The sequence below is a fragment of the Capricornis sumatraensis genome, chromosome 2, assembly GCF_032405125.1.
Source record: "Capricornis sumatraensis isolate serow.1 chromosome 2, serow.2, whole genome shotgun sequence".
NCBI classification, from domain to species: domain Eukaryota; kingdom Metazoa; phylum Chordata; class Mammalia; order Artiodactyla; family Bovidae; genus Capricornis; species Capricornis sumatraensis.
This window is the reverse complement of record NC_091070.1, coordinates 82468256-82496090: the sequence shown is the minus strand read 5'-3', so window position 1 is coordinate 82496090 and position 27835 is coordinate 82468256.

Sequence of the window (27835 nt, the reverse complement as noted above, 5' to 3'; positions counted from 1 at the left end):
AGCGAGGCTAGAAAACATACAGTATTACTTAATGGAATCCTATGTCTTATTGCTGTTCCAGTTTTTATAGATTACGTAGCACAATATCACATAAATGTGACTTTAATCTGGATGATGACTTTTGCCTTATAGAAGGGTGGTTGCGTAGAACTGGTTAACAGTGACATCTAGAGTTCAATGTTGAAATTACATGTCTTTTGGAAGCGCGGAATTTATAGCAACGTGGATGGATTTAAGAGATGATCATGCTAAGTGAGGTAAGTCAGAAAGAGAAAGACAAATACCATATGATATCACTTATATGTGGAACGTAAAATATGACGCAAAGAGAACCTATCTGTGAAACATAAGCAGGCTCATAGACATAGAGAACAGATTGGTGGTTGGTCGAGGGGAAAAAGAGGGATTGGGGGCTTGAAGTTAACAGATGCAAACTGTTATGTATGGAATGGATGGGCAATAAGGCCCTACTGTATAGCACTGAGAACTATACTTAATGTCCTATGATGAACCATAATGGAAAAGAATTTTAAAAAGAATGTATGTATGTGTATATATATATATATATATCTGAATCACTTTGCTGGGCAGCAGAAACTAACACAAATTGTTTTACAACTATGCTTCGGTAAAAAAATATATATATATATTAGTGGAATTGATGAATAGGAGAGAGAGAGGAGAAAGGGGAGCAGAGGGGAAATACAAGTATGGTAAACTGGTCACTGAATCTAAGAGAAGGAGGCATGGATGTTAATGGAACTGTTCTTGCAACTTTTTCTTTAGGTTTGTAATCCTTCCAAATACAAATTGGAGGGAGGAGGGAATGAAAGATTTGCTTTGTTTTCATTTTTGTTTTAAAAGCATTTCTTTTATGGGAGATTGGACCCATCTGCTGTGTCTTTCCTCCTTCCTCACGTGGCCTCCCTGGGCTGCTCTGGCTGCTTGTAAATACTATCCGTGTCCATAAGACAAAACTGTTCTCTCCCCACAAGTCTCTTGACATGGCTTGGCTTGGCTCTCAGCTGGGCTTCACTTGTAATGAAGAGAAAAACATATTCCTCTCCTTCCAGGTGTGAACACAATATTGCTCGGAAGCCACATGTATTTTGGAATTTGGGATTAGGAGCGATAACGTTAAATTTTGCAACAAGAGAGCATTGAGACAGCCCCTTAAAAGTGCTTATACATTTCAGAAGCAAGAAACAAAAAAATATAAGGGGCCACTTACATTGCCCTGCTCCCCCTGCTGGGCATTTGCAGAACTGCAACATCCCAGATCCATCGTTAAAAAAAAATTCCTGGTGCTGATGTGCTTTTGAAAAGCCTGAAAGGTGCCATGTTCAAAGCTATAATCCATTCCATTCTGCAGCAAGCATCGCTTAAACCATTAAGCTATGTACTGAATTAAAGCACAGTGGGCAAATGTCATTTCAAAACAAAAGCCGCATCGCAAACGCTCTTCAAATACTTCTATTTTATTTTTTTAAAAGAAAGGACCTGAGGCAAATCCTAGACTTGAAGACTGTCACACATCCCTTCTGTTACATAGATTGCTTGAAGATCAGAGGCTTTCTCTCAGTTGAAAAATCTGCCTCTCCTAAGGCTGAGGGTACTTTCTGAGATAACAGGCCTTTTGTCAACATTTTTTAAAAGTTCCTAAGATTAAAAGAAATGTCCCTAAGAAACAGAAATTTCCAACAATGGAATGGCCCTTTTCATGTGGTACTGCCCTCCATTTCGAAAATGGTGTGAATGCCTGTTAAACGTGGAGTGAACGGGGCGGGGGGTGGGGGCTGGGGGCAGGCAGGCGTACAGGGATGCACAGGTAACGTGTGGACAAGCTGAGAAACTGGTGCTGGGGGAGGGGTGTCCAGGTTGAGTGCAGGTCAGATCGCCTGTGGGTCTGTTTCCATCTAAAATATTCAAAGTCCGAGTGCAGAAGCACTGAGCCAGTCTGAAGTGTCTTAGGCTGATACCACCTCTTCGGTGAGCACACGTGACATTCCTAACTTGTCTAGTCATTTATCGATTTAATTGTCGGTCAGAAGACAGAAATTTACCAAGAGAATCAACGCGTCCTCTGCAATCAGGTCTCTCTGGAGCTGCTGGCGGATGCTAATTCATTCCTGTGCATTTCCGCCTGGAGATGTTTGACTGGATTGCAGCTGAACTCATGTTTCTCTCCCACCTTGTTCATCCTCATGTTTCTGATTTTGGCAAGCGGCACCTTTATTCTTCTGGTTTCCCAAGCCCAACCAACTGGATGCCTTCCGTTTTCTTGCCTCTCCACATCCTTGGTGACCAAGTTCTGTCCATTCTGCATTCTTAAAGTCTTCTGTGTCTGCCCCTTTCTTGTCTTCTTAAAGCCATTGCTTCATTTCCGGTCTTCAGCTCTTTGGATCATTGCAGGGTTCTCCTAACTGATCTTCCTGCCTCTTTTCTTGTTTTCTTTCATGAAAGTTGAGCTATCCTTTTGCTGTTCAGGAGATTTTAAAATATAAATCAGAGTAAATTTACTCTCCTCCTTTGCCCTCCATCCCCATCTTCACTGTCCACAGAGTCCAGACTCCATAGTGTAGCATCAGTGTGTGCTATGATGTAGCCAGTGCCTACCTCTCTCCTCCTGAAGCAGTTAGTCCAGCCACAGCAAACCAAGTACAGCTCTCTGAACAGGCCACGCCTCTGTTTATGCCTTTAGACTTTGCCCCACCTTCTGCCTGGAACGTCTCTTCTTCCCTGTACAAATGGCAAATAGCCACTCACCAGACAAGACAAGACTCAGTTCAGGCATCATTTCTTCTGTAACACTATTCCTCTTGGTCCCAGGAGAAGATGGAGGCTTTTCTTGTGCCTCAGACAGGCGTCCATCAAGACACCTGTAATTCTCTGTTGTCTTTTTGATTTACACGCCTGCCTCTCCATGGATGCCCAGAAATACGTTGAACCATGACCAACCTTGTCTTACTCATCTTTGACCCTCCACTGACCAGCACAGTGAGTCAGTGCGTAGTACTTGCTTCAAGTGAATGAGTCAACCTATTGTTTAGCCGGCCATGAGATTGTTCACATACCTGTGTGCTCAATCACTTCAGTCATATCCAGGTCTTTGCAGCCCTATGGGCTGTAGCCCACCAAGCTCCTCTGTCCCTGGGATTGTCCAGGCAAGAATACTGGAGTGGGTTGCCATGCCCTCCTCCTGAGATTGTTCAGCACTGTTCATCTCGAGCTACTGGATTGTACAGTCTATTCATTCTTCACCAGTTTTCACCTGGGTATCCCCTGACCTTACAACCACATTTACAACAGGAACCCCAGACCTGTGTTCTAATCTCCTTATACTTGATCAACTGGCGTTTCTTCCTTTTCTCAGATGATCCTGCCAATCATTTCCAATGGTGAGATCAAGTAGGCAGCTGTATATCTAAGCCTGAATTTCAAGGGCTGGTCAGGATCATTGGTTGGGCTGCCTGGGGAAGAAGTTGACAGTTTAGTTTTATGGCTAAAAGCCTCAGAAAGTTCTTTTCCAGGTGGTAGGCTTCAAATGTTACCTATGTGAATACCCAGGGCCTTTATGATATTGTTCTTTCTTTGTACATCAAAACAGGAAGCATGGGGGAGATTTGGCTGAGTTCAGTCGTGGAGACCAGCTCATACTTTACCCCCTTAGCAACTACATGCAAGATGGCTCCACCTAGATGCCCAACAAGGACCTCAAATGTCAGGATAATTAAAATGGAATTTTTCTTATCTTTCTCCCAACTTCCCCCAAAGAAAATAATCTCACTCTCATAGGAGCTTCCTTCTGTATCTCCGTGAGCAACAGCCAGCTGGTCATCCAGGCCAGAAATATGAGTGTCACTCCACTCCTCTTTCCTCCCCCCACCACATCCAGTGGCGACTGGGGTCCCCAAGCTGCCTCAGTGGGTTGCTGTAGCTTGCTCTTCTTTCTATCACTCGCTTTCTTCAAGTCTTCATCACTGCTGGTGTAGGTCAGTAAAACAACCACTGCCATGGGCTTCCCGTTTCTTCCCAGTGTCACATGCTGAAAACTTTCAGTAGCTCTCCCTGGGTCTTTAGGTCTCTGCTTAATGGTGCGGCATCATCTCATCAAGCTGGGCTTCCCAGGCGGTGCAGTGGTAAAGAGCCTGCCCCTCCATGCAGGAGACACAAGAGACGTGGGTTCGATCCCCGGGTCAGGAAGATCCCCTGGAGGAGGAAATGGCAACCCACTCCAGGGAAATTTCATGGACAGAGGAGCCTGGCGGGCTATAGTCCATGGGGTCACAAAGGGTAGGACACAACTGAGCACCCACATGCATTCCATCAAGCCACTCTGTCACCTTCGATGTGGGTCTTCAACACCTCTAGGTCTTAAAACAGGTCATCTCTTGTATCTCTTGTTTCTGTAACATATGCTGCTACTTCTCTCCAGAATGCCTTCGTAGCAGGATATTTTTTGGCTGCAAGTAACAGAAAGTCCAATCCAAAAGACAAACACTAAGAGGATTTATTAACTTACATAACATAGGCCTGGGCACCTGGTGGGTCTAGGTTTGATTAAGATGGCAAGTGAATTATGCCACTGAGATGCTGTCTTTCCACTCTGCCAAGCTCAGTGTGGTCTGCTCTGGCTCACTTCCCTTGTTTTCAGGATATCTGCTGTGGGTGTAAGCATTGTGGGCAGATATGAGGACCGGTAGAAGAAAGGACAGCCCATTCTTTCTTCTTTGTCTTCTTTTTAAGAGTGAATAAAGCTTTTCTAGACACCATCGCAGCAGAATTTGCCTCCTGTCTCATTAGAACCGAGTCTCAGGCGCATCCTAGAGAAATCACTGGCAAAAGGATTTGACAAAGTCATGAAAGGGAGAGGGAGGGAGAGAGGAGCACTGGAATGAAAACCAAGGCATTGTCAGCACAGAGGAAGGGAATATGCCCATTTGGTTGGGCCTACTATAGCCTTCTTTGCCCTTTGTGTGTGTGTGTGTGTGTGTGTTGTGTGTGTTCATTCGCTAGTCATGTCTGAGTCTTTGTGATCCCATGGACTGTAGCCCACCAGGCTCCCCTGTCCATGGAATTTTCCAGGCAAGAATGCTGGAGTGGGTTGTCATTTCCTTCTTCAGGGGATCACCCTGACCCGGGGATCAAACCCTTGTCTCTTGTGTCTCCTGCGTTAGCAGGAGGATTCTTTACCACTAAGCCACCTGGGAAGCCCCCTTCTTAAGGGGGTTCATTTTACCAGGCTAATTCTTGAATACCCAACTGAGTCACCGGTGGGGGAGTGGGGGTGGGGAGTGAGAGACTTTTCTGACCACTTCCCTTCCTTCCAGGCCTTCTGATGAGTGACGCTGCCACAGAGCCTATCTCACCAGACCCCAAGTGCCCCCTGGTTGTTAGTATCAGACTGGCGCATGGTTACAAGGATGTACTCTAATATTTGTTGAGTAAAAAAATGAATGACAAAACTTGAGTGGCCATGTCAGTTGGGGATGAATTTCTGCTTATAAATCCAACAACAGTGATAAAACCAAATAAAAGTGTGTGTTTTTCCAGAATAACAACTCCAGAGGAAGAGGCCCTAGGCCTGTGAAGATGCTCTTGTCAAGGACCAAGACGCTTTCTGGTACCTTAGCGTGTGACCACATGTCCTCATGAGCACCAGGTGACCAGTCTGCCCCACTGAGTCCACATTCCAGGCAGAAAGAAGTGCTGAGGATGCTTGTCAGCTAAGTCTGTGTCTTTTCCTCAAACAATAGCTTTCTCAACAGAAACACCAAGTTGACTTCTGGTTACATCCCATTAGCCAGACCTAGGTCTGGTCTAGGAAAGTTGCCAACACAAATATTGTCAGGGTTCTGTTAGTTAGGGAAAGGAGAGGCAGGAAAATGTGCAATGGGCTTAGGTACTGCCTGCCTTGGTCACCTCCAAAGGGTCTCAGGATAATTTATTCTTTACTTATTGTCCCACCTGCCAGCTTGAAACAAAATAGCAGGTGTTCAAAGCTGTCACACAGAAGTGTTCCATCCTAGAATTGAGCCTTGTAAGAATAGGTTATACCGCACTATCCAACATCCTCATTGAGAATATTGAGGAGACAATGTGGAAAGAATGGAGATGTCGTTTGCCCAAGTTCGATCAGAAATTTGGTGGTAAAGATTGTTTGGGGAATAACCTATCCTTATCTCCCTTAACATTCTGAGCATTAAGTGATTTCAGTGTATATGATCCTGGGGTCATCCGTCCATCTGCGCTCCAGGTCGGTTGTGTCCGACTCTGCAATCCCATGGACTATGGCCCACCAGGCTCCTCTCTCCATTAGAACGGGTAGCCATTTTCCCCTCCAGGGGATCCTCCCGATCCAGAGATCTACCCCACATTTCCCCGTGTCTCCTGCATTGCAGGCAGATTCTTTACCCGCCGAGCCATCCGGGAATGGAAATTAAATTTATTAATTTCTTTTTTCCAGTCTTGCAGAAACTGCATCTGTATGATTTTCTAGGTATTGCGTCAAATGTAACAAAGACCTTGCTTAACGTAGTCCTTCCTTCTGGCTCTCTCTGCAAAGATCTAAGAACAGAGGAGGAATGATTGTGGCCTGCAGTTACCTCCTTTCACCCCTAGGTGGCACTCATACATCAATCGGGAAACGATCGACTGGTAATATTAACCGCCTGGTAGAAACTGACAAATTTTTGAATCAAGGTGGTGAAAAGTTAAATGTAGGTGGCTTTCAGGCGTGTCTGGGTGAATGGATTGGTAAAAGGAAAGGTGGTGAAAACTGGGGTCTGGCTGTAAACACATTTGATGATTACATAGAAATCTCCTTGCCTTCTGTTCATTTTCCATCAAATCCCAGGTCCCTGCTGGGCCACCCAAAGCAGGCAAACCCAAAAACTGACTGGCTGGTCTTACCTGGGTGTGCCTGCCTGACCAGGGACCGCCTCAGCAGTGCCCCAGAGGACTCAGGGGAGCCTCATCATGTCCGTCAGTCATACACTAGGATGGTCATCACAGAGGAGACAAGGTCACCAGGCCCTGTCTTCACTATTGAGATGGAGAGGGGTTAATATGTTGGCCTGAGTTAGTAACTAGGTGATTGACTTTAAAATTACTCTCATGGACATAAGCATATATATCATTATTCAATACCACTACTACTTTTATAGTCAGTTGTATCTGACTCTTTATGACACCATGGACCATAACCTGCCAGGCTCCTCTGCCCATGGAATTCTCCAGGCAAGAATACTGGAGTGGGTTGCCATTCCCTTCTCCAGGGAATCTTCCTGATCCAGTGATCAAACCCATATCTCCTGCACTGTAGGCAGATTCTCTACCATCTGAACCACCACTTGTGCTACTGACTGACCAAATTATCTGGACCTCTATTGGACATTGTTTCTATGTGGCAGCATAGGAGAGTGGTAAAGAACATGGGCTTTGGCGTTGGAAGGACCTGGGTATTCATCTAGTTTCTATCACCCATTACTCTGTGGCCTTGGGTAAATTAATTAGGCCCTCTGTGCCTCAGAGAAATGGAGGTAATACTAGAAGCTCCTTCCCAGAGTCATTGTGAGTATTGAATAAGATAATTCTATGGAAACCGCCTAGCACAGTACCTACTAGACTGTACGTCTGCAAAACAATTACAAATTATTGTCTGTTATTGTTGCCTGTAATCCAAATTCATGAACGTCAGAAAGGACAGTGATGTCTATCAGTTGTCCCCACTGTTTAGGTATTTCATAATCAGTTGAGTTGTAAAAAAGCACTGAGATCAAAGTCAATTATATTTTGACAGTAAAGTCTATTACTGGGTTCAAGCTAAAATAGTGTCTTAGAAATAAATAGATTAAATTAGGGAAAATTGATTTGCAACAAAAATTCAGACCCCAAACTGCTAGAAAACAAAAAACAGATTTAAACTACTTTTGACCAGTTTAACCCCAGTTTGTGTCTGTAGGATTTGCTGGCCAAAGTGCCTAATTCTCTGGCATGTTTAAAAACCCTACTAGGCATTTTCATCACAGATGCATCGTAGGGTTACTAGACACTTAGGGAAAAACATATTGGTTTTAAAAGTAGGACTAGAGTCTAATCTCTGTAGTAAAGCAACATGACAAAGCAAAGAGGTGGGCCAGGATTCTGATACAGAAGAACTATCCACGGAGGATGCAGATAGTGCTAAAGGAGTCGTGAGATGCAAATATTGACAGAATCAAAAGAAGTAAAGCTGAATCTGGCCTCTGTACCCTGACACTGAATTAAATCTTGGAACAGAGTTTTGGGTGAAGTAAAAAAGAGTAGCTTTTATTACTCTGCCCGACTTTCCTGGTGACGTGGGCTTCCCTGATGGCTCAGACAGTGAAGAATCTGCCTGCAATGCAGGAGACTCAGGTTTGATCCCTGGTCAGGCAGATCCCCTGGAGAGGGGAATGGAAACCCACTCCAGTATTCTTGCCTGGAGAATTCCATGGACAGAGGAGCCTGGTGGGCTAAGGTCCATGGGGTCACAAAGAGTTGGACACAGCTGAGCAACTGACACTATTATTTTGGCAGGAAGAGGGGGCCACAGTGGGCTAATGACCTCAAAATTGTGTGTTGCAACCTGGAGGGGGAGTTGTTAGGTGTTTTATAGGAATGGTTCAAAAAAAGCCATGATCATTTCACGGACAGCCTTTCAATTGATGGTGGTGCAGTAAGTGGGAGTCAGCATCATCAACCTTCTGATTCCAGCCTGTCTGCGTTGTCTGTGCTTGTGGGCAGCACCCCATTAACTTCTCCCACCTGGTGGGGGCTTCAATGTCTGCACAACAGCTCAGAGATATTGTGTGGATCCCTTGAGGGGGAACCAGGACCCTGCCCCAAGCTGCGCTGTGGTTTCTTGGCTGTTCCTCCCTTGTCTCTGCAGCTCCTCCCTCCTCTGATTTAGCAACTGTTTGAACCTACTCTTTCTCAGGAAAGGTCATGGAGGCTGAATAAAGCCTATTTCCTGTAATCAAAAAATGGGGGACACAGAGCTTTTTGTGCCTAGGAGCCCTACAGTGTCCTGCTTGGTATCAGCAGGGACAGAGGGAGGAAGGTTTTGGTGTTGGACAGATATTTAGTCCAGCTGCACGTGTTTGAACATTGGAGGGGCTGGCAAACCTGTCTCTAAACCAGGTCAGTTTGGCTCATTGTCGGGTAGTTACCTGTCCCTCTGGCCTTTTATGTCCTACTAGCTGGTTGGTTTTGCTGTCTGGAGGAGATGTGGGCTTGGGAGAAAAGTGTCAACTCACCCCTAGGTGCCCTGTGACTGTGGGCCAGGGTGAAAGTAATGCTGGCAGCTGAGGACCACTTGTCTTGCCTTCTTTTCACCTGGGAGAGCTGAGCTGCCCAGAGAAGGTTAGGGGAGAGGCGAACAGGAAACAAACCCAAAACACATTGAAACTGGGCTCAGAAGACTCAAGTTCACACCCTACTCTTACCAGCTGTGTGCCCACCCACAGGTTGCTTCCACCTTCTGAGCTTCTGTTTTCTCATCTTCAAAAGGGAAATAGCAAAACATAGCATCCAAAATAATGAGACAGGTACAAAATCAACAGCCACAAAGGGGAGTTTGTGGACATGTGACTGTGTCCATGAGTGAGTTCTACTTGTTCACAAGACCCAGTTTTTACTTTGTAGACAAAGGTTCTTGGGGCTGGGGAGGGGCTGGCATTTAATCCTGTAGTTCAAGTTGGTCATTTCTGGTTTCACAGTCTCTTCTAGACTAAGTCACTTTGGGAAAAATCCTCTATCTTTCAGAATGCCTCCCTCTTTCCCAAGGGTCCCTTCTCTGCCCTGTTCTCCTGGGGAGAGTCGAGGTGGAAGAGGACATGAAGCCCTGAGCTGCTGGGGGCCAAGGGCCTGGCTGACTGGGTTCCCTATCTCCTGGCCTTTGGGGTCCCCTCCAGCCTCACTGCATCTACCCCTACGGCCATGGATGAAACCCTCAGGCTGGTTTTGCAGCACAGTTGAGGGCTGATGGAGTCCGATCCTCCCTCACGCCCATTTTGGCCACTGATGCTCCCTGGCCCCCTGCGTACCCCTGAGTCTCCCAGTCCTTCCACGTCCACCTCTTGCCTCGACTCCTCATGCAGCCACATTGCAGTCTTGGGGCCGCTGTCTCAGCTCCTCTCTCTGCCTGGTCTCACCACGCCTCTGCTTCTTCTCTCCTGCAGCTTTCCCGTGTTGCTGGGGACACAAGGAGGCGGTCTCCCAGCTCCCACTTTCCCAAGGGAAGCGCAACGCATGTCCCCTCAGCTTTGGGTTCCCAACTCTTTCTGGAAGTTTCTCCTCCCACCTCCAGTGTTTCTACCCTGGGCTAGATGGAAGAGGGGTTTGGGGAAGGGCTGCATGTGGTGAAGGAACAGGTCCCACACTTGAAACTTTAACCTTCCCATACTGCCCTTTGGGTTCAATCCCTGGGTCGGGAAGATCCCCTGGAGGAGGAAATGGCAGCCCACTCTAGTACTCTTGCCTGGGAAATCCCATGGACAGAGGGGCCTGATGGGCTGCAGTCCATGGGGTCGCAAAGAGTCAGACATGACAGCGACTGAATCACCACCTCCTACCGCCCTTCTCCCAGCTTTTGAGGGCATCTAAGCCCATTACAGATTGAGTTTTTGCCCCGTTTCCCCAAAATAGACATGTTGAAGCCCTAACCCTAATGTGATGGTATTTGGAGGTGGATCCTTTGGCAGGAAATTAAGTTTAGATGAGGTCAAAAGGGTGGTGCCTAGTGCCCTTATGAGAAGAGAACCAGAGAGCCTTCTCCACCCCACCCCCTTCCTCTCTCTTCATGCATTTTATGCAAACACATGAAAAAAAAAAAAAAAAGGCCACGTGAGACCATAGCACCAAGTTGGCATCTACAAGCCAGAAAGAGAGTCCTCACTGGAAACTGACTTTGTGGGACCTTGATCTGGGATTTCTACCATCTAGAAGAGTGAAAAAATACACGTCTGTGGTTTCAGCCACCCCATCTGTAATGTTTTGCTGCGGAAGCCGGAGCTAAGAGAGCCCCTGCCCCCTTGTGGCATGCCAGCTTGCCCTGTCACCTCCAGACAGCTTGTGGTTAGACCCAGCTTGGGGTGATCTTGTGGGCCAAGCCCTTTCAGAATTTGAAACTAAACTCTTTCACACTGAAGCACCTAGTTCTTACAATTCGAAAGCCTTCTGTCGGAGACAGGCTTCGGGAACTGACCTGTGGTCTCCACTGTGCCTCAGTGGACGGAAGGCCACGGAGCATGGAGCAGTTTAGTGTTACCGACCACGAGTGAGCAATCCATTGAATGATGACACCATACCATTACTATGCCTGGTAGACAGTGCCCAGTGAGTGTTTTCTGAATTTTGATACTGAGTAACAGCTGTGAACTTGAGTATCCTAAAAAGTAAAACTGAACTATGTTCAAATGACATTTGTCCGCTTGTTAGCTGCTTTGTCTCCTGGAGGCATGAGACTCAGACCTGGAGGGCTGTGGCTGTGGGCAGCTGTGAAGGCTCTCTGATGGGCATCTAATGGACAGCACCTCAGAAAATCTAGTGTGGGTTTCATTGCCTTCCTTGCTTCATGACCATCATGGTTACTTACTGGCAACCCCCAGAGGTGAACTCCAGGCCTGGGAGCATGGTTTATTTGTTGCAAATGAACCTTGGTGCCCATGGTGGGTGAATACTCTTTAAAATGAAAGAACCCACATGGAAAATAACTCTGAAGAAATGTACATTTAAAACTACTCTTCCCTCTCTTGCTCTTCTAAGAAAGAAATGGGTTGGGGGTGGAATAAAACTTCATGTTTAAGTCAAACAAGGCGGTTTCTGTACATTGATGTAACTGGATAGCTTTGAAAAGGAGGGCGGGCTCATCCCTGGCCTGGGTCTTGGAGCCTGGCTGCCAAAGAAAGAGGCAGCCTGGCCCCTCTCCCAGCTGTGGGGCTCCGGGGCTGAGGAGCCCGAGGCCCCGCAAGTGACACCTCGTCCTTAGATGCTCTAATTTATAGTTAACGCCTTTTAAGCAAACAAGAGGGAGAAAAAAATCTGGTTCATATTATGGCAACTTGCAATGAAGGGAAGTCTAGGAGTTCAAAGAAAAATATCCCAGGAAAAGCAGAGCCCGTTAAAATTCATTCTAAGTGGTTGGGAAGATAATTGGAAAGCAGGCTTTCTCAGGGCGAGGCTGGAAGCCGGGTTCCCTTCACTCCAGTTGTCTCTCCCCGACACGAGGGTCATTCCAAAGAGGAGCCAAATTCACAAGGACTGGTTACTAAGACAGGCTAAATTGACTGAAGAAATAAAAACTTCAGCGCTCAGTTGAAGGGATCAAGACAGAGGTAATGAGTACATTCTCTTCCCAAAGCCAGACTCCTGTTTGGTTTGATGTGAGGGGCACAGAAGCTTTCTTTCCCTTCCCACACTCACCCTTGCCATCACCTCCGCAAAAAAAAAATTGCCCCTCACGTGCTGATGGTCTTTGGGGGCTTGGTTTTCTACCGTCAGTTAGTTCCTCACTGGGTCCTCTGGGCCAAGGCACCTTTGGCGGCTCTGTGTGCTTGTTGGAGGTCTGCAGGGCAAGAGGGATGACAGCCAGCAAAGAGCAGAACTTGGCTTCCCCACTCCCCACCCTCTCCCCGCAGCTCCCCACCTCTGTCCTGCATGGAAGCCTTGGAAGGCCTCCAGGCTGGAGGTCTTCATATTTGATGCGGTAGCACCACAATGACTAAATCAAAAGAGTCTGGGGTGTCAGAATGGTTGGAAGGTGGTTTTATGGGGCCTGTCTTACAGCTGTGCTTACTGAGGAGCCTACGGTTTGGGCTCACACTGCGGTATTGGTGGTTTGGTGGGTGTGTGGTCAGGATTAGAAGGAGAGCCTGGTGGAGGTTATACCCTTGATCCCTACCGACTCTCCCATCCCCACCCTGAGACTTCATGGAAGCAGAAGGCCAACCTCTTAATAAACAGCTCTTATTCAACCCTCCAGGTCCCTACCAATGAGTCCATATGCCATCAGCCTCAAGCCCAGAATTGAATATTCATTCCTTTGACCTACGGAAATGGCCTGTAATCAGATGCCCTTGTCCCTCAGAGGCCTGACACCCTGGCCTAGAGTGAAAGTGAACTGATGGACGTAATCTGTTCCAGATGAACTCCAATTTGGTTGAGAGGTAGGGGTAAGAATTAGGAGCATGGAGGAAGGGGGCAGAAATTTGACACAGTTGGTGCTGAAAGGGAGGTGGGAAGTGTCAGACAGAATTGCCCTCTTCCCCTCGGGGTGGCCCTGGATTGCAGCGAGAATCTTTGTGCTTCCCCCACCAACGATTCTCATGGGTCCTACTGTTTCTCTTAAGCAGCTGAGGCCGCTGATGTCTGCCCCTTTCATCCAGGTCAGTTTTTCCTCTCTTTCTGAGTCTGCCAGAGAGTCAAGGGTCAAGCTCATCCCAGTTTGACCCGCTGACTTTTTAGACTGAGCCCCTTTTGTAGACAATGACAGGCTTTTGCTCCCTTAATTAGAATTCCCTGGTATGAATGGCAGTGTTATTCGGTGGTGTTTGGTTTGGGTATGACGAAAGAACTTTTCTTTTCCTCTTGTGGTTTGCTTTTGGATTACTTAAATAAATAAGGGCAAATGTCCCCAGTTCAGCATCCAAGGAGTGCCAAGGTAGCACGCCATGTTTACTCATATATTTTCTACCCTGTGTATTCCTCTGCATCTCGGATTCTAAGGCAATCTTATGCATTTTTTTTTTCCTGCATAATTTCTTCCATTTCCAGAGAGCATTTTTGCCAGTGGCAAAAATGAGTTGCCTTTAAGTATCAGTGAGATAGTGGAAATGCTGAAATGCTTGTACTTGGTGGAATAAGAAGAGTGGGTGGGTAGGGTTAGAAGGAGAGCCTCGTGGAGATTACATCCTTGATCCCTGTCAGCTCTCCCATCCTCGCCCTGAGACTTCACGGATGGGGAAAGCTGATCTGTTAATAAGCAGCCCTCCCCGGGCAGCCTGTCCCTTTCAGTGGGTCCATATGCGGTCAGTCTCATTGGGTATTCATTCCTTTGACCTACAGGAATTGGCCTGTAATCCCCTTGTTTCCTGCGTCATGGAGATGAGTGAAGCTCTCTGCTAAGCACATTACCTGCCCATCTCAACTGGCCTCCAAGCAATGTTACTGAGTAGGTTTTATCACGAACCTCAGTTTACCCATGGCAGACCTGATGCACACAGCAGAGAGACCAAGATCTTATACCCAGTTTGTGGCTGAGTCAGGAGTCACACCTCATCTGAGGGCCTTCTGAAGCCAAGAGTCCTATCTGCGGACTTTCCTGAGTTGTCCAGAGGTTAAGAATCCTCATGCCAACGCAGGGGACACAGGTTTGATCCCTGGTCTGGAAAGATTCCACGTGCACGGGGGCAAGGAAGGCCATGCACCACAGCTGCCGAGCCCGTGCTCTAGCGCCCACGGGCTGCAACTACTGAAGCCTGGGAGGCCTAGAACCCGTGCTCCGCAACAGGAGAAGGCACCGCGATAAGGCCGTGCACGGCAACCAGAGAGCAGCCCCCTCTAGCAACTAGAGAAAGCCCGCAAGTGGCGATGAAGATCCAGTACAGTCAAAAATAAATAAACCCATAATTTTAAAAAGAGCCCCATCTGGGGACTGCACTGATTCCCAGTGTTTGCTTCCTTCTCAACAAGCCCTTGTTAGGATTTGAAACAGAGTTGGGCAGAATGGGGAGGTGACACAGTGGTAGATGAGGAGAGCGCCTCCATGAGTGCTCTTTAGACAAGGATGAAGGCCCCCTGGATATAGAACCCCATCCCAGACTGAAGGAGCTGACCGCAGAATGATGGTGGTGCTGGTGTTTCCAGCCTATACATTCAGCCTGAGGGTGAGAAGCAGAGATTCATCACCTGGAGTAAAATCCACTCTCCTTCCTGTGGACTACAGGTTCTGTATACCCTGGCCCCTTCCTACCGCTACGTTCACTCAGCATCTGCCACCTCTCTTTCTTGTTCCTGGCTGTGGCCAAGCTCTGCCCATCTCAGGCTTGGCACTTGCTGTGACCCTGGCCTGGAGCCCTCAATGCTGGGATCTTTTCAGGGCTCACTCCTTTGCTTCTTTCATTCTCCTCTGGAAGGCTGCTCCTGAAACCAGCCTAGCTCCACCCCGCCTCCACCGCCATGCACTCTCCTCCCTTGCAGCACCTTACTTTCCCCATAGCACGGCTGCCTGAGATGACAGTATTCATTTAGTTATAGGTTCACAGCCTGCCTTCCCCATCAGAAGGTGAGCCCCAGGAATGCAGGGTCACCTTGCTCACTACTGGATTCCCTGTGCCATGACAGTGCCTGGCACATATGTGTTGGATGAACAAATGAATTCAGGAAGTCTGTGGCGCCTGCAATGATCAGACCTTTTCTGGGTTTTTCCAGTTCTGGGATAAATTATTAAAAATGACACAATTCTATGAGAATGTAATCTTGTTATAATAAATATCTTTTACATATGTATTAGTTTAGTTCCTTAATGGCCATGAGTAAATTGTTCTAATTTTTATCAATATTTCTCTTTCTTGGATGGTAAAACTGAAGCTTGGAGAAATGCGCTGACTTTCCAAAAGCCATGTAAGCTTTGAACAAGAATTTTATGAATTTTGTGTGGAAATTGGATGTGTATGTCTATTGTTACAGAGTGGGAAGAGCCTGGGATTTGGAGTCAAAAGGTTTATATTTTGTATTTTGTCTTAGTTTGCATTGTAGCACGTTTATCGCAATATTATCACAGACAACAGGGACGTCCTTGGTGGTCCCATGGCTGGGGCTCAGGACTCCTGAGGCAGGGGGGCTCAGATTCTATTCCTAGTCAGCGAACTGGATCCCAGGTGCCACAACTGAGGGTTTGCTTGCCACAACTAAGGATCCTGCATGTCACACTGAATATCAAAGACTCCATGTGCCACAGCTAAGACCCAGCACAGCCGAATGAACTAAATGAGCAATTTAAAAAATGTTATCACAGACAAGACTTCCCTTTCTAAGCATCAGTGTTCTTATTGTAAAGGAGGAAAATAAATTTTAAAAAGTAGAACTTCATTCACAGCACTGCCTGTGATAATATATTTAGCATTTAGTAGAGTCCAGCATACCTGTTAGGCACACAATAAATATGGGTTGACTTACACACACTTATTTCCTCATGCATAAAGTACTGTGCCCACCTTTTGGGTTGTTATTAAGCTCAAATAAAGTAAGGTGTCAAAAGTACTTCATGAACTATAAAAGCATAATGTGGTGCCAACTGGTTATATTATTGTCCTGTTTCAAAACACTGGACATCCTGGAACTTTCTAAAAGAGAAATAATTGTGATGAAAATATTCTTTAGACATTGTTGGAAAAATAATAACATAAATTCAAGGCATTGATGTTACTGAGAATCCTTCTTATTCTGTGAGGTTTCCACAACTTTATGGTTTACTCTTCAGCACAGAATTTTTAAAAGAAGCTTCAAAAAACTCTACTCTGTTACTCCTTTACGATTGTACTAAGTGGACACAGTGTGTTCACAAGCCCTATGACTTGCATGGATGGACACTTCTCTGCTTGGATCCTTGACTACACTGCCACTAACGTTTTGTATTTTATTTGAAAAGAGTTGGAAGTTATCTTTGAGGGACCTGAAAAGAGCTCTTAAGATAACTTTCTCATGAATCCCTAAGTGTAACTTTGTTGATTCTCCGTGAGTCCTCAGTGCTAGGCACCCTTTTCATTTCTTCTTGCTTTCTGTCTGGTTAATGCTTCTTGGGGCTTGCCTGGCCGTCCTGTGTTAAGCGTTCACCTACCAATGCTGGGGATGTGGGTTCCATCCCTGGTTGGGGAGCTAAGATCCCACATGCCTCATGGTGATAAAAAACAAAACATAAACAGCAGAAACAATATTGTCACAAATTCAGTGAAGCCTTTAAAATGGTCCACATAAAAAAATCTTTATTAAAAGAAAAAAATGCTTCTGAGCTGCTCAGCAAAGCACACCAGTACTGTCATAGGTGGGGTTTTAGTCTGCTCACCCTTCTTGGTTCAAGGTAGATGAAAGCATTTTTTCTGCAAGTTTTCTTCAAAAAGTTGTATCTCTAACCATAAAATAGGATATATGAAGCAAGAGTTATTTAGATTCCTTTTTAATTTGAAAAGTTCAAAAAGATACATATATACCTTCAAAGTAAAAATCACACATAATCCAGCAAAATATAAGTAAGATAAAAGGTGACTACACAGGGACTTCCCTGGTGGTCCAGGGGCTATGACTGCTAGCTCTCAGTGCAGGGGGTCCCATGTCTCATCCCTGCTCAGGGAACTAGATCCCACACACTAGGACTAAGACCCTGTGAAGTCAAATAAAAATCATAAATAAATACTTTTTTTAAGTGATTACATATAAACTAAGGAGTTATATCATAACTGTTATTTCAGAATAACATTTCAGTTTTGTGAAGGATTAGCCCATTGTGAGTAACTCTGAACTAGAGACTGGCAAGTGAATTGATAAATCCTAGGGTGGGCTGATGAAAGTGAAAGAGGAGGGTGAAAAAGTTGGCTTAAAGCTCAACATTCAGAAAACTGAGATCGTGGCATCTGGTGCCATGACTTCATGGGAAATAGATGGGGAAACAGTGGAAACAGTGTCAGACTTTCTTTTGGGGGGCTCCAAAATCACTGCAGATGGTGATTGCAGCCATGAAATTAAAAGACGCTTGCTCCTTGGAAGGAAAGTTATGACCAACCTAGATAGCATATTCAAAAGCAGAGACATTACTTTGCCAACAAAGGTCCATCTAGTCCAGGCTATGATTTTTCCAGTGGTCATGTATGGATGTGAAAGTTGGACTGTGAAGAAAGCTGAGTGCTGAAGAATTGATGCTTTTGAACTGTGGTGTTAGAGAAGACTCTTAAGAGTCCCTTGGACTACAAGGAGATCCAGCCAGTCCATTCTAAAGGAGATCAGTCCCGGGTGTTCATTGGAAGGACTGATGCTGAAGCTGAAACTCCAATACTTTGGGCACCTCATGCGAGGAGTTGACTCATTGGAAAAGACTCTGATGCTGGGAGGGATTGGGGGCAGGAGGAGAAGGGGACGACAGAGGATGAGATGACTGGATGGCATCACCGACTCGACGGACATGAGTTTGAGTGAACTCCTGGAGTTGGTGATGGACAGGGAGGCCTGGTGTGCTGCGATTCATGGGGTCTCAAAGAGTCAAACATGACTGAGCGACTGAACTGAACTGAACTGAACTGAACTAAGGGTAGGCTGCTGTCCATGGGGTCGCAAAGAGTCAGACACGATTGAAGCGACTTAGCATGCGTGCATGCATTGGAGAAGGAAATGACAACCCATTCCAGTGTTCTTGCCTAGTGAATCCCAGCGACGGAGGAGCCTGGTTGGCTGCTGTCTATGGGGTCGCACAGAGTCGGGCACGACTGAAGTGACTTAGCAGCAGTAGCAGCACCAGCAAGCTTTTCCATGGGTTTCCCTGTTGGTTCAGACAGTAAAGAATCTGTCCGCAATGTGGGAGACCTGGGTTCGATCCCTGGGTTGGGAAGATCCCCTGAAGATCTTCACTCCTGGAGAATCTCAATGGACAGAGGAGCCTGGCGGGCCACAGTCCATGGGGTCGAAAAGAGCCAGACGCGACTGAGCGACTAAGCACAGCTTTACCCTTTTTTTTTTTTTTCCCCCAACATTTAGCTGCATCGAGTCTTGGTTGCAGCACTCGGGATTTTCACTGTGTTATGCAGAATCTTTCATTGTGGTACTTAATTCTCTAGTTGTGGCGCATGGGTTTAATTGCTTAATGGCATATGGGATCTTAGTTCTCTGACTAGGGCTCAAATCCATGTCTCCTGTATTGCAAGGCAGATTCTTAACCACTGGACCACCAGGGAAATCCCAGCTTTACACCTCTTTTTCTCAGAATAATATATGTATTTTTATTAATACTTAACACATTAGGATACTTTTAATACTGGCAAGTCAAAGTTTTAATTTTATTTTAAAATGATTCATCAACATGAGGGCAGTTGTTACTTTAAAGTTTTAAGAGGCGTGTTAACTAGTGAGGTGATCCTTGACTCACCCCCTTCCACTTGTTGATCAGTGAACTTTGTAGGAAGAGGAGCTTGGAAAGCAATGGACATACTTGGGTCACTGGTTGAGACCATGAGACATCTCTGTTTGGTGACTGAACATTTGCTGAGCACAGAATTACCTGATATTGACTGGCAGTGTCGTAGGAGCATCAGAGGAGAACATTTTGATCACATGTATTCAGTAGCAGATTTCATAATTACTCTAATTTAGAAGTAATAGTGAATATAAGTGATATTTTGAGACATTTGTAACCGCTGTAATGTGATCCAGCTTTACACTTTCTTTTTCTGGATTATATTCCCTCTTACAGGCTTGATAATGAGTCTCCCACAGCCTGGATCTACATCGTGTCTCCTGCCACACTCAACCACACCTTTTATGGCCCTGGAGTGGCCAACACTCGCTGCCTCTGGGCCTGTCTCCAAGTTTCTACCTTTGGCCACACTGATGTCTGTCTGATAAGAAGTGCCATGCCTTCTTTTTCTTGTTTCTCTGGAGCTCTCCCCTCTCTCCTCCTTGATTCAGTGCTGATGGTAATTTAGTTTCTCAAGCACATTCCCTAAGGATTCCCTGAGGGAATGGCTAAGAGGTTGAAACCTAGGCCAGTTATTCTGAGCTGACACATGCTAATAGAAGAAATAAATCACCTACTAGCATTCAAAAATATATAGGTAGATAAGCAAGGAGGAGAAGAAATACAAGCCACCTTTTTTTTTAAAAAAACATACCTTTTGTCCCAGATAACTCCAGGAGTAGATTAAATGGTATATTAAAAGGCAGTTAAATATCATGCCTGCTCTCACAGAATTAATGTTGCAGAGTGCATTCCACACTGAATTTATTATGCCTGCCTGCAGGGCTGGAGGGCAGTGGGCATAGTTGCACGCTGTGGAAACAGTAGCTTGGTTTATGATACCTCAAGTCCTGAGCGCACATTAGAATCTGACAGTAAGGCCCATGACTCTATGGGAGCTGATTTATCCTGAACCATTTAAAGTCAGCAGATCCTTTTTACTATCTTAAGTTCTGCCCTTTCTCTCACTGGCTGGTGGCTGTCTCTTTAATAAAAATAGAAAAGGGCTACCTTGTGACAATGATGAATGTTCCCTTTTGAACACAGTTCAGCCACCTTTAGAGTTTAAGGTCAAGGTCATTTTATATCTTGCTGATGTCTAGTCATTGCCACCCAGCTAGATGGGACTGGAAGTTACCAGAGCACCGTTTCCTTAACTAATCGTTCATTGCCCGGGATAGTCAGTCCAGGAAAGACCAAACAAAATGTGTTTCTTCTATATGGCTTTCTAAGTCCTCATCTTATACATATTGGCCCCCTTTGTGAGGTCCCTACTACTCAAGCACTATAAAGAAAAATTGAGTTTTACTAATTGTAACTCTATATTAACTCTCCTGTGTTAGTTATCTCTTGCTGTGTAACAAATTACTCCGAAACACAGTGACCTGAAAATAATAATCAGCGTTTATTCTCCCACAATGGCTCAGCAGGTAAAGAATCTGCCTGCAATGCAGGAGACACAGGAGATGCAGGTTCAATCCCTGGGCCAGGAAGATCCCCTGGAGAAAGAAATGGCAACCCACTCCAGTATTCTTGCCTGGGAAATCCCATGGACAGAGGAGCCTGGTGGGCTACAGTCCAAAGGGTTGCAAAGAGTTGGACATGGCTAAGCAACTAAGCATGCACGCATTTTCCCAGTGTTTTTGTGGGTCAGGAATTGACGAGCAGCATTAACTGGGTGGTTCTGACTCAGGGGCTGTTGTGAGCCGGCAGTCAAGATGTGAGCTGAGGGACTTTCCTGGTGACCCAGTAGCTAAGACTCCATGCTATTAATGCAAAGGACCTGGGTTCGATCTCTGGCCAGGGAACTAGATCCACACGCCGCAACTAAGAGTTCACATGCCACAGGTGAAGAGCCTGCATGCTGCAACTAAGACCCGGCGTATCCAAATAGACAAAATAATTAAAACAAAAAGATGTTATTTGAGTCATCCTGCTACCGTGTAAAGGCTGGACTTGGGCTAGAAGATCTTTCAAGATGGCTTACACACGTGCCTACTAAGTCGGTGCTGGCTGTTGGTAGGAGGCCTCAGTTCCTCCTGGATGAGCATCTATAGGCCTGCTTGAGTGTCTTTACAGTATGGCAGCTGGCTTTCCCAGATGATCCAAGAAAGCACAAAGTGAAAGCCCCAGTGCATTTTATGGCCTAGCCTCAGAAGTCACACTTCATCATTTCTGTAATATCTCGTTGGTTACACAGATTAGTCTCATTCATTGCAGTGGTGAAGAATTTGCCTGCCGATGAAAGAGACGCAGGAGATTTGGGTTCAATCCCTGGGTCAGGAAGATCCCCTGGAGGAGGAAATGGCAATCCACTCCAGTATTCTTGCCTGGAAAACTCCATGGACAGAGGAGCCTGTGGGCTGTAGTCTGTGGGGTCACAAAGAGTTGGACACGACTGAGTGACTGAGCACATTCACTCTGTGCAAGGGAACTACAGAAAGGCATGAATACCAGTTGGCCAGGATTACTGGAGGCAATCTTTAGAAGTGTTATTTCAAATAAAGAACCAAAGGTGCTATTGAAATCTGTAGGTTCCACTGGTATTATATTATATGTAGACCACTAAGGAAGACCCAATATTATATGTAGCACTGTTAAAAGAAGGATTCATTTCCAAACATCTGATTTGATGTTTGTTATGAAACAAAACGGTCCAGAAAATTCAAGGTTAGAGTCCACTTTTGATCACGCTTTCCAAACAGGATTTTCCTCTGCCATGATGAAGCCATATGGGCACTGTCAGTTTTCTTTTCTTCCCCAGTGTTTGCATTGGGGAAAGTTAAACAAACAAATCAAAACAGAACCTCCTTTCACAAAGTTACCATTTCATGGATTGCCATCCTGGAGTGCAGGCAAGTTTCTTTTGTCAGCTGCTGCTTTGAAAGCCAAAGCCAAGATTGCCTGGCACGAAGCTTTGCGTGTTGGCAAGCCAACCCCAATGCATTGGAAGTGCGTTCAAGGCTAAAAGAATAAGACTAGAAGTGTTGTAGATATCTTTTATAGCCTCATGGTTGGAGGGAATTTGCGAGGCTCTCCAGGCTTAACTTCCATTGTATGCAGGTATAGGTTCTGAAATTCTAAAGATACGTAGATGATCACCCTGCCTTTGTTTTAATATCAAGTGAGAAAAAGCTTACTACCACTCCCTTTGATTGTCAAAGGTTTCCCATTTGCTGCTTAAGCCACATTTTATCTCTGTGTATCTTCTGACCATGGACCTTCCCTTTCCACCCCCCAGAGAAAAACCAAATGTGAAATTTCATCAGATATTTGAAAATCCACTCTCATGTGAGTCTTCTTAGTCTTTTCCAGGTTAAATAATCCATGTTTTGGGGTTTTTTTTGCCTCCAAATCCCTTGCCATCTTAGTTTCAAAGTCCATCTGAAAATGTGGCGTCCATTCATTTGCAGCAAAGTATTTGTTGAATGCTATCTGTGGGCAAGGCACTGTGCCAGTCCAGATGTCTGAAAAGGACAGAGTCAAGCGGGCTGTTTCTTCCCATTAATTTAGATGTTATGTTTCTGTTGATGTCACCAAAGATTACATTAGCTTTTCTTGTAGCCATGTCAAACTATTGGATTATTTTGGGCTGTGATCAACTAAAACGATCAGTTTTTGTCAAAGGGAACTCTTCTCAGTTCTCGTCTTCCCAAGCCTGTACTCATGTAATCAAGGTTTTGAATCTAAATGAAAGACTTCACGTTTATCTCTATCCAGTTATATCTCATTGGTCCAGCTCATCGTTCCAGTCCACTGAAGTCGTTCTGATATTTGCTGACTCTTAGATCTTGATTTCACTGTTTTAGCATTTCTCGCAGCTTTGCGTATTCATCAACGTTTCTTCTCTCTTTGTAGCCAAGTCACTCCTAGTGATGCGAGGAGAACAGGGCCAGTGACAGTCATTTGGCAGGTCACTAGACCCCTCCCTGCCCCCTTCCATCAGCTCTATGAGAACAGATTTTCAGCCAACTATGAGTTGCCCAAATTATACTGTCATCTGGTCTGCATTTCTCCATCTTGTCCACAAGAATTTCCTGAGAGACTTTGCCAAATGCCTCGATTAATCAATACATGCTGAGTCTCTGACATTCACAGTTGTTGGTCGTAGTGACCTGCTTCTTTCTCCAGAGGAAGAAACGGAATGGGGCAAGCTGAGAACTGTTCTGTCCTCTGCTTGAGCTCCCTAACCACCAGACTCCTGGGTCAAGCTAGGGAATCGCCAAGTTCATGAAGATGTATCTGTTGACTGACCCCTTGACCTTATCCTTTAGGACCAAAGCATACCTTGTCACTTTAAAGTATTATAACTTTGATTAGAACCCATATCTCATCTTTTCTGATCAGTTGTTCTTTCTAGCTATCTTGGGCTCACTTCACTCTCCCCCTTCCCAGGTGGCATTAGTGAAAAAGACCCCATTTGCCAATGCAGGAGATGTACGAGACTCGGGTTCAATCCCTGGGTCAGGAAGATCCTCTAGAGGAGGGCATGGCAACCCATGCCAGTATTCTTGCCTGGAGAATCCCCCTGGACAGAGGAGCTTGGAGGGCTACAGTCCATAGGGTCGCACAGAATTGGGCACGACTGAAGTCACTTAGCATGCACACACCTTACTTTGATCCTCAGGTTCATAGGTTTTTATAGTTCAAATCACCAAATATTTGGTGATTTTCAAATCACTACATATTTAGAGTATCTGGTATAAGTTCCTGTACAAGTTATGTCCATGCCATGTCAATACTTTTTAATGCACCATGCGCAACTACCCAAACCACAGTCCACAACAAGCTTCCCTGGTCAGCTCTGCTCCACCTCAAGAAGTCCTGCAGACTCACACCTATCTCCACCATCCAAGGTATCCAGCCTTACGTGTTAGGATCTATGATTTCTCCATTCTTGTCAGCCTCATGTTCTGACAAGCACGTTCTCTCTGGGTCTTAGATTTGGTAACTAGGTTTAGACAGTCTACTCTGATTCAGAACTTTTTCCCCACCAAGATATGACTTCCACTGGATCAAGCACTGTGGGCTTCCCTTGTGGCTCAGCTGGTAAGGCATCCACCCTCAGTGCAGGAGACCTGGGTTTGATCCCTGGGTTGGGAAGATCCCCTGGAGAAGGGAAAGGCTATCCACTCCAGTATTCGGCCCGGAGAATTCCGTGGACTGCATAGTCCTTGGTTGCAAAGAGTTGGACCTGACTGAGCGACTTTCACTACACTTCACTTCAAGCACTGTAGTTAGGATGCATATCACCCTGCCTCCACCCTGGAACCTCCATCACAGAACCTTCCCTTCACCTGTCAGAAGGATTAGAAAGGCAATGGGTGGAAAAATAGATGAAAAGACTGGGTCCCAGTTCCCAATCCAGTGCAAGTAATCCAGTACAGTTCATTGCCTGGTAATTTTAGATAAAGCATACTTTGGCAGGGAGGAGGGTGCTGATTTGTAGTAATGAGTCCCAACCATCGTTCTTGGTGATATTAATGAAAAGGCACACACCATCAAGGGCTTTCCTGGTGGCTCAGCTGGTAAAGAACCTGCTTTCCAATTCAGGAGATCCAAGACGCTGTGAGTTTGATTTCTGCGTCAAGAAGATCCTCTAGAGAGGGAAATGGCAACCTGCTCCAGTATTCTTGCCTAGGAAATTCCATGGATGGAGGAGCCTAGCAGGCTACAGTCCATGGAGTCCCAAAGACTTGGACAAGACTGACCACATACCATCAAGTTTCACACACACACCATCAAGTTTCACAATTCAAAGTGACTGTGTTACTCAGAGCCTGTCTCTTGGTTTGCAGGACCCTTACATTGTGAGCAACATACTCAAAAATCTTGCCCTAATTTTCTCATGGGAAATATAGAGCTTTGGTGTTTTTTCTGGGACACACTCATTGTCTTAGAGTCATAGTCTCCTCTGGACATTTTCCCTTCTAAAGCTTAAGCTCATAACTGTCTAGGTGAGAAATTCCTAACCCATGTTTTCTCCAGCTTGAGGAGAAGTACATTGTTTCTTTTTATTTCTTTATATTAGAGTTTTTGTTTTTCTTAATTTTATTGAGATATAATCGATATGTATATATGGCAGAAAGTGAGGAGGAACTAAAGAGCCTCTTGATGAAGGTGAAAGAAGAGAGTGAAAAAGCTGGCTTAAAACTCAACGTTGAAAAAACTAATATCATGGCCTCTGGTCCCATCAGTTCATGACAAATAGATGGGGAAACAGTGGAAACTATGGCAGATTTTATTATCTTCGGCTCCAAAATAACCGTGGATGGTGACTACAGCCATGAAATTAAAAGATGCTTGCTCCTTGGAAGAAAACCTATGACCAACCTAGACAGCATATTAGAAAACAGAGACATTACTTTGTCAGCAAAGGTCCATATAGTCAAAGCTATGGTTTTCCCAGTAGTCATGTAAGAAGGCTGAGCACTGAAGAATTGATGCTTTTGAACTGTGGTGTTGGAGAAGACTCTTGAGAGTAACTTGGGTTGCAAGGAGATCCAACCAGTCAATCCTAAAGAAATCAGTCCTGAATATTTTTTGGAAGGACTGATGCTGAAGCTGAAGCTCCAGTAATACTCGCCACCTGATGCGAAGAACTGACTCATTGGAAAAGATTCTGATGCTGGGAAAGATTGAAGGCAGGAGGAGAAGGGGACAACAGATGATGAGATATTCGATGACATCATTGACTCAATGGACATGAGTTTGAGCAAACTCCAGGAGATAGTGAAGGACAGGGAAGCCTGGCGTTCTGCAGTCCATGGGGTCACAAAGAGTCAGACACCACTGAGCAACTGAACAACAACTGAAAAATAACATTTTATTTTTAATGTGCCCAGTGTAATGCTTTGATATATGTATGTATTGTAAAATGATCACAATAAGTTAACATCCATCACCTACTTAAAATTTTTTCCTTGTGATGATAACTTTCAAGATATACTCTTAGAAACTTTCAAATATAAAATATAATATTATTAATTATATTCATTGCGCTGTACATTACATCCCTAGAACTTGTAACTTGGGGATAACTTACAATCTTATAACTGGAAGTTTGTACTTTTTGACCATTTTCACAAGTTTCCTCCACCCCCTACCCCCTCCTCTGACAATCACCAATCTACTCTGTTTTGATGAGTTCAGTGCTTTTTAGATCCCACATATAAGAGAGCTAATATAGTATTTGTCTGTCTTTATCTGATTTATTTCATTCATCATGAAGCCCTCAAGGGCCATCCCTGTTATCTCAAATGGCACAATTTTCTTCTTTTTATGGCTGAATAGTATTCCCCTTTATAAATATACCACATTTTCTTTGTCAGTTCATTCATCAATAGATACTTAGATTGTTCCCATGTTTTGACTATTGTAAATAGTGCTGCCTTGAATAGGGGGGGGTACAGATATCTCTTCAAGATAGTGACTTCATTTCCTTTGGAGTTATTCCCAGGAGTGGAATTGCTGGATCATATGGTACTTCTGGTTTTAATTTTTCAAAAAACCTCTATTACTGTTTTCCTTAGTTGCTGTACCAACCTACATTCCCAGCAACAGTCCGTAAGAGTTCCCTTTCCATCACATCTTGACCAACACTTATCTCCTGTCTTTTGGATGATGCTCATTCTAACAAGTCTGAGGCTAGAATGTGGGTTTGATTTGCCTTCTCCTGGTGACCAGTGATACTAATCATATTTTAATGTATTAAAACCTATTGGCCACTGGTATGTCTTCTTTGGAAAAATGTCTTTTCAGTTCCCTTGCCCACTTTTAAATGGCGGTGTTTGGGTTTTTTCGCTGTTGAGTTACATGAGTTCTTTATATATTTTGGATATTAACTTTGCAAATATCTTCTCCCATTCCATAGATTCTCTTTTCATTTTGTTGTTGGGCTTCTCTGCTATGCAGAAGCTTTTTAGTTTGGTATAGGCCCAATAGTTTATTTTTGCTTTTGTGGTCTTTACTTTTGGCAGTCAAATCTAAAAAATCATCACCAACATTGATATTAAGGAGTTTCCTCCTTACTTATTTATTTTTTAGGAGTGATATATACACTGTTTCTGCCTAAGAAGTCATAGAATCCCTATTTGTAAACGCTGCCTAAGTAGCCAGCTACTGATTTCCCATATTCCACGATCTTCCAAAATCTATGACTTTCAGTTGGAGTAAGAGATGATAACATTACCTCTTCACTTAAAATTTTAATTCCCTACTTAGAAAGTGAATATGTGCATTTTAAACATCAATTTCTATGCCCTAAATGGTAAGTGGAAATGACCGTTTAAAACTCTCCAGTTTAAGTTCCATTTGTACTTGTGTGTGGCCCTTACCTGTGTTATTTTTTTTCCTGGTGGGTGAGTGACTCACAATAGAACTCAAGTTCCTGGCTCTCTCCCTAAATGCTAGGAAACTGGAGCTTTCAGCCACTGAAATTCTTTACTAAATGAGCCTGTTTCTACTCATTTTCAAATGTGTTAATCTCCTCTAACATTTCACTGTGAAGAAAACAAGGTTTTTATTAATTGAAGCGGGATCTCCCACAGGATGTCCGGTGTGATTGGCTGCATCATTACATAATAGTAATAAACAAAT